Source organism: Sarcophilus harrisii, chromosome 3 (genome assembly GCF_902635505.1).
Source record: "Sarcophilus harrisii chromosome 3, mSarHar1.11, whole genome shotgun sequence".
NCBI classification, from domain to species: Eukaryota; Metazoa; Chordata; class Mammalia; order Dasyuromorphia; family Dasyuridae; genus Sarcophilus; species Sarcophilus harrisii.
Genome location: NC_045428.1, coordinates 275535773 through 275544578, shown reverse-complemented (window position 1 = coordinate 275544578; position 8806 = coordinate 275535773).

Below are 8806 nucleotides of genomic sequence, written 5' to 3'. Positions count from 1 at the left end.
TGACTTGTTCAAGGTCACATTGAAAGTAAACTGGAGAGCTCTGATTCTTTCAAATTCAAGTCCTTTGACTCCACATAGGGTGTTCTATCCATTATAAGAAACATGTACTACCTCTCTTAAGGATATTGAGAGGTTTTCTGTTCCTGATCATTTTGGAAGATATCTCTTAAGTTTAAAGATTCAATCTCTTCCTCTTGATTATTCCAACAATATCATTTCACTGAACTGACTGTTACATCATTAGGAGTCCTCCTAACCAAGATGTTTTCTTAAAACACAGAAGAATTTTCCTATTTCTCTTTCTATTCTTAATCTTCTAGGTGCATATTTTACCCGGCTCCACTTTGTTCCCAAGTTTAATAAAGTAGCATAAGTAACACAAGCTAGTGGATAACAGTATTAGATTGCTCTTGAAAATCTCTTTACATGCATCACTCATCCAGACTAGAAAAGACACATCTAATCTGTGCAGTCTAATTTCTCTAATATTTACCTTCATAAGGGCATTATTCTGGAAAAACAACTTGGAATAAATAATGGGATCAAGTCAACAGTGGAAATAAGACTAAGAGAAATTTTCTAAAGAGTTTTTATTGGGGATGAAGGAACTGAAACACCAAAAAAGACAAAATTCTTAGATTCTATTCACTAAAAATGACACAGCCAAGATTTCAGTATATGAGAACTCACAATTAATGACACCTATCAGAAACCAAATTTTACCATCTTTGCATTCTTATTTTTTAACTGTTAATTTTAAAAACTTTATTATTTTTACATTAAAATATTATATTATAATCACATTTCAATGTAATTATATTATGTAATATTAATTTTCTTTCTTAAAATATATATTTATCATTCTATAAAATATTTATTTTATATAATTATATTATATTTTTATTATATAATTATTTTCCTTTTTAAAAAATCTAATATTTAGATACCATAACAAACCAAAGAGTAAAACATAACGACAAATATTTGTTAAAAAGCTCTGGTTGGCACTCTTTTCTGCACGGGATTTCTCAGTAGCTTGTGACTCCTCATTGTCAAACTATTGCTTTAGTTTAAATTATTATAGGGATTAATTTTTTAAAAGAACATTTATGTTGTTATTTTTGTAGCACTTATGTGGCTGCAAAAACTTATATAGCATTAGTAGTCATTATCACTTAGACAATGTGCTGTGGTTGATAGTAGATATTCTTTCTGCCTTTACATTTTTGTCATGGTTTGCCTAATTAAATAGTTTCCATGGAGTCACGCAAGTTTAATGTTTCAATGTTAGTTGGTTTTTCTAGTACTCTACTCCATATTTCATGATGTAGATTTTAAAAAATGAACTGAATTTCTTTTCTGTAGATATTTTCACTTTTGCTTTCAGTGTAACTGGGTACTTTGACTCGTAGTAAAATTTGTAGTTTAATGGTCAGTCTTTCAGTAACTCAGTCATTGAACAATCATTCAACAAGTCCTTCCTTTATGACAATCATTTTTCTATTTGTTCAAGATTTGAAAAAGAAGAACACAAAATAGTCCTTGCTCTGATTGGAAATAACATGTTAAAATAAAGGAACATGCAACTATACATTAAACACATAGATAGTTAATTAGAAACATGCACTGTATGTAAAAGTAATTAGAAAAGAAAGGCATTAGCAAGTAAAGAGACTATGAAAGTTTTCCTGCAGAAACTGGTATTCAAGCTGAGGCTTGAAGAAAGCCAGGTATATTACTTTCTTAAAAAGGTGAAGAGACAGATATTGCAAACATGGGAGTGAGCCAACAAAAAGCACAGAGAAGGAAAGAGTTTGAGGAACTGCAAGTAAAGTAGTGTAGCTGGGTCACAGAGTGAATCAGAGGATAAAGGTAAGAAAGTTAGAAAGGTGAGATGACAGGTTATGAAGAGATTGAATGCTTAATAGTTTATATTTGATATTTGAGGTAATAGAGGGACACTAGAGTTGATATATGTGTGTATATATATGTGTGTATAAGTGTGTGAAATGTTGAGTCCAGTTTTAGAAAAATCATAACAATTGAGTGGGAAAATGGATTGGATTGTGGTGATTTGAGGCAGAGGGACAAATTATTCCAGGACCCTAATGCACATTGGTTTGTCATTGATAAGATTCATAGATGTTTTGGTTTTTTGGCTGCTCATTTGAAACATTACACTATTATTTGAAGTTTTCCATTGCTCAGACACTTTGGATTCAATTGTAGACTTCAATAACCAATGTAGTTATGTCTTTTTCTCAGTTTTAGATAAATATAAGTTAAACAAAAGGGAAAATTTTGAATTGGATAAATTTGTTGAAGAATTTAGATCTAAAAGATGTATGGAGTTTTCTAAATGATACTGCTAAAGAGTATACCTATTTCTCAGAACCATAGGCAGAAATAGTAAATGTAGTCTTTTTAGACCATAATACAATAAAATTAATATGTCAGAGACTACAAGTAAAAAATACATTCTCAAATATAGATAATGATATCCTAAATAATTGTCAAAAAGTGAACCACTGAAATAATAATTTTCTAAAAGATAATGATAGTGATGAAACACCATACCAAAATTTCAGCATATTTAGCTGTATCCTGTAATTTTGCTAAATTTACTTTTTCAGTTGTTTTTTTTTCATTAACCTTTGAGATCTTCAAAATCAGATGTATCAAATATGTGGCCCACAGACCATAAGCCTATTATACTCCCAAGTATATTGTGAACCAGTTGAAAATGTAATTAGGAATTATTTTACAAAATAAATTAAAAATACAATATAGATCTTATATTTTAAAGGTAAGTTAATATGTGGTCCACATATTATAATATAATCTTATAAATAAGATTATACATGTTTAGTGGTTCCCATTTCTAATTGATTTTTATACCATTGTTGTACCTTTGACCATCTATTTATTATTTCTTCTTTCATGTTTTTATTACTATAGGTGGAATTTCTAGCTATATGCCAAATAGAAATGATGATAAAGGACATTCCTTATTTAGCCCTGACCTTATTAGAAAAGATTTTAATTTTTTTTTCCATTAGAGTTGTACTGCTTAAACATCTGTAGAAAAGTTTATTTATTCTCATGCTTCCTAATATTTTGAACATAAAGGGTTACTTTATCTAAAGAATTTTTTACCTTCTTTTAATATTACCCTCTCGTTTTTATTAATTTTGTTTATGGTCATCTCTACTTTGAACCAATTCTTCATTCCTGTTAGAAATATAAACTGGCCATTTTGTATATTACTTTCAATATATTGTTATAGCTTTCTTGTTAATATTTTATTTTATAAAATTAATGAATATTCATTGTGAACATTGCTCTATATTTTCTTTTTTATTCTTTTTAATTCCATGCCTTAAATATCAAAGTCATATGTGTATTATCATAATGATTTAAAAGGATCTCTTTTCCTATTTTTTGCCATCAGTTTATATAATACTGTAATTATTCTTGGAATTAAATTATTCAATTACAAATCCTACTTTTCTGGAGCTTTTTTTTTCCTTTTAATTTTAGTTGCATTAGTTTTGATTGTTGAAAAACTTTTTAATTTTATATAATTACATTTCATAATACTTTCTATTTCTTATTTGGTCTTATATTTTCCCCCATATCTGTAGCCATGATAGGTAAACTATTCCATGCTCTTTTAATTACTTATGGTATTGTCCTTTATTTCTATATTGTGTAACCATTTTGATTTTAACTTGGTGTGAAAACTGGTCTATACCTAGTTCTGCAAAACTCTTTTCCAGTTTTTCCAGAAATTCCAGATAATGAGTTTTTTCCTCAAAAGCTTATATTTTGGAGTTTAACAAATATTAAATTACTATGTTCATTTAGTACAATTATTGTGTACTTAATCTACTGATCCAACCAGTACTATACTGTTTTGATGATCACCCTTTATAATACTGTTTGAGATCTGGTACAGCTAACAGTTACTAAGTCTTTCAAAGTTGTTAGTCTTTGCAACTTTGTTGTTATTGTGCAAATTATTCTTTTGTTACTGCTTACTCTACTCAAGTAAGTGTCTGAGGCCAAATTTGAAGTCAAGAAGATGCACCTTTTTTTACTCCGGGCCCTGCATTCTATGCACTATGATTTTACTTAGTCACCCTAAATGCCCCTTGACTTTCAGTAAAGCAGTCAACAATTCTTGGGCTTTCTCATAAAGAAAAGTATCAATTTAAAACTACTGGCTATTATAATGCTATTGTGCCTGATAAGAGTTCAAATATAGTTTCAAATATATTTTCAATGTATTTCAATAAAAGTTTCAAATATAAATGTTTCAAATATATAAAGTTTCAAAAATAAAATTCTGTTAGAATCAAAATCATTTATTTCACACATAATCATAGAAGGAAGAGAAGTAAGAAATGAGGTTTATGTTGTCTCTGATAAATGTCTGAGAATAGTAGCAGTCAACTTGAAACAGATTGTGTGCCCTACTTTCAAGAGTAGAGATCAATATTACGTTGGAACGGAAAGGCCACTTAGTGGAATAATGGGAAACACTAATGGAATCTATCCTTGGATCTTTTCAATACATCCATCAAAGACTTGAAAACATAGATGCCAAATTTAACAGATTTGCAATGACCTAATATGAAAGACATAATTAGTACTTTGGAGAATAGTACTGGGATCCAAACAAATGCTGAAAAGGTAGAACAACATCCTAAATCTAAGAAAATCCAATTTAACAACAGTATATGTGTATATGTTCTATAATCAGATTAAGAAAGCATAAATAGTAAAAGCACAGGAAAATTCCTACTCTTTTGGTTTTAGTAATTATTTTTCTAATTTTCAAGATTTTTTCATTATTTCTGCAATTTTATTTGTAGGTTTAAATAAAATAGGAGTTAAGCTTCTGTTTTTGCCTTAATATTTTGCTTTTATTTATATTCTGAATCTGCAAACCTTTCTGTGAAGTATAGTAAAGTGGACACTTTTCTAAAAGTTTGATATCAATACGATTTATTTTAAATCATGAAAAGACATGTTATTTACATGACATTTTGACTTTTATTTTGTGGGGAAAGCTTTGAATAAGCTATTTCATATTAAGTTCAGAAATGAAGAGGGGAGATGAAGTGCTATATGGCTGAAGCATTTCTAACATTCTGCTAGATATTTAATAAATTATGGACTTCAGTTGTTTGATACTTTTCACATGGAAATTTTTGTGTGTTTAGAGATAACTGATTCTTAATATGAATTTGATAAAATAATAATAAATATATATAAATGTATCACTTATGAATAATAATCATAGCATAATTTATATGATATCTTAAGGTTTGCAATGTATTCTCTTAGTTGATATTTACATCAAACCTATGAGGAAGATGTTTTTAATTATCCCATCTTAAGCAAAAGCAAACTAAGTCTGAAAAATTGAGTGGCTTGATGAGAATCACACACCTGTATTGGCAGGATTTGAACTCGGGTGTTTTGAGTCAAAATCCAGTGCTCTTAACTACTGAATAATACAGCTATTTTGGAAGCTTATATCTATGAGAACACTTTTTTTTGGATAATTTTAAGTGAATCCCATTGAAGATAAATAATTATTGGCAGATAAAATGAAAAAAGTTTTTATCCAAGCAATTTGATAGGCATTCATTAATTAAGATTCATTATAAATCTGTATTTCTATTTTTAAATAGCTAGGTGAGGTACACAGTTCATTTATTATTTTTTGAATAATTATCCACTTGAGGGTCATGTCAGATTCAAATTATAGTGTGTCTGACTGTGGCTGATTAGACGAATATAAGCTCAGGAAATTCAACCTCAGATTGGGCACATATTGATTTATGTGAACTTTTGGAGTAGAGATATCTCTAAATTTGCACATTCCATGTTTCTTGGAAGTAATGACTAATTTAGTTGACATTTTTATATTGTGTAAATATTTATTATGGACTTTCTTCATGACAACAATATGAGGAAGGTAAGTGTAAACTTCATCATTTCCCACTTAACAAATTAGAGAACTGAGTGAGTGCTTATTGGGAATCACTTCATGGCAACAGATTAGTTAGATGACAGGAATTGAACTCAAATCTTCTAGCTTTAAACTCACTGTTCTTTTAATAATCCTATGTTTTTGAGAGAGAAGTTGGAAAGTAGAAGGAGAAAGTTTGAAGCAACTCATGCTATCAACAAGATGATCTTATCTGAGATACATAATAAACTGAAGCCCAAAAGGACTGAGTGTAACCCAACTTACTGACCTAAAGTCACACAGCTGGTACTAGATCTCGGATTAGCCTTCAAAACCCAGCTATCGTATTTCAGACTATATTGCTGAATGTTCTGTCTAGAAAAAGGAATAAATATTCTTTGATGATAATTTTGATACCAGTAATCTTGTTAATTTTTTCCTATTATGTCACTACCAAATCTTAAAACTCCAATCAAGCTGATTGCTTTTCTACAAATGAAGCTTGTGCTGACTTAATGGGACAACTTTTATCATGCTACTTCCTCCACCAGGAATGCCTTGCTTGTTCCATCTGCTTATTCAAACACTATCCTTTTTTGAGATCCAGATTTGACATTTAAGTCTATGAAGCCCCTCCTGGATATTCCTAACTGGAAGTATCATCATCATTGTCATTTCCCATAACATGGAGTCAGCATCATTTATAAGACATATATACTGCCTTCTTTTGGCTATTGACCTATATTTCTTCCAATCTGCCACTTAATTATTTGCTCTCTGAAGGTAGAAATACTTCCTTTCCTTCCTCTTAAGACCCATGGTATGTATAAGCATCTGTTGAATGAATTGTTATTAATTAGGAAATGAGTAACGCAGGGATGGAGCTAGCTGGAATATCCAGCTTACTCAGGAATCTGAATTGTATACCTAGGAGAAAAATCCAATAGAATATTATGAAAATGACTGAGCAATTCTGATCCAAAACCAAGACTTGAAAAGACAAACAGAAAACAGTGAATGTGGAATTGGAACCTGAGAAACGAAAACATTCCATACCATAAAATCACTTGGACAATTGCAAAATTAAAAGATATTTAATGTATTTAAGGCTGGTTGACTCAACTGTTGCCTGGAGTCAGACAAATTTAAGGTTTTCCAAAGTGCTTTGGAAGTTTTTTTTTTTTTTTTTAATGACATCAAGACAAATATTAGCTAATATTCTGAGGCCATCCTGGAATCTAAATTGACATAGTAAAAATTTTTATAATTATTTTGTTTTCAAGAGAGATCATTAAAATATTCATTGAAAGGAGATATGCTATGGTGATATTCCCAAACTGCCTGAAGAGAAATTCTAAATGTATATCATTCCAGGGACAAGTTTTATTTTTTTTCTCCCTCATACTTGGTCATGTCTTTTCCACCACAAGAAAAATTTGTAACAGCTCAGTTCAATCCCACTTTCCTGATTAATGAGATATTGGACCCAGACAGACAAGCCTTAAATCTGTTACTTAAATTCTGTAGACTTAAATCCAAGTTACTACTAGACTAGAACCATTATACAGAAATTCAACCATTCATACTTTAACCAGCATCCCATACCAATATTACTCAGTGAGAATCAAATTGATATCCTGCCTTGTCTCTACTTATCAAGTCCACTAGCAAGACCAAGTTACCAAATTAAAACTTTCCCAAATCTCAATAACATATTCGGGGCCACAATTTCCTATCACAATACCTCAAAAACTAGTGTGAAATCACCTTGGGGACAACATTTCTGTCCCTTAACTGTGGGTCCTGGTCCAAAGCCAGGATAATCTCATATCTGAATACTTTGAAACATAGTTTTGGCTCCAAAGCCATTCTATTTGAACTTTTGCTTCAAAATAAGAGCTATCCCAGAGCCACAGCTAAATCACCATTATAATTCAATCATACTGTTCAAGACTTCCCTTTTAATATACCCTTCTATTCTTTATCATGTATACCTATTTCTTCACATCTTGTTTCTCCAAATATAATGTAAATTCTTTGAGGGAAGGAATGTGGGTTTATATGGAGATATAGATATATTTATATCTATATCTCTCTATCTTCAGTCATTGTTTAGCCCAATGAACCAGGTTTATAGCACTTAATAAATGCTTGTTAGTTGATGACCGATGTTATGGATACTACTTCTTCTGACGAAAATGTTTTGCCAGTGACTCTTAGTCTAGGAGACTTCCAAAATTATATGGACAGCTGAGATGAAGATGCAGTTCCAATAAGTGATCGTTTCACTATAACTTCTCTACAACTTTTGTCCTTAGCCTCTGTTTTTATTGAGTGCCAATATAGTCATTTTTTAAAAAGTAGAACAAGAAGAAGGGATAAAAGAATGTGAAAGGGACTAAACATAAGAGTGATGAGCAAAAAGGAAGAGGAGAAAAAGGGGATGGGAATTATTGCATTTGTAAATTAATGCTAATGAAATCCAACAATGAATATTATGTGTTGCACGTGATATGATGTTAGTTTGTTGTTATAAATTCAAAGCCATACCAATAAGAGAAATTATGTCTATTCTTAGATAATGCTTTCTCCTTTCATATATCAAAAAGAGAACAAATTATCAAATTCCTCTCATCAATTCATGATCTGAACACATGTTCCAACAAGAAGAAATAAGATTGGAACTAAAGTCTCCGGAGTTTCATTATTGACCCAAAACAATGATAACTTTTATTCAAATAACCTATAGAAAGCAACTACTTGATGAGAACCAATAAGAAAACAGTATTTAGGTCAACTTCAAATGTACCAACATAGCTCATG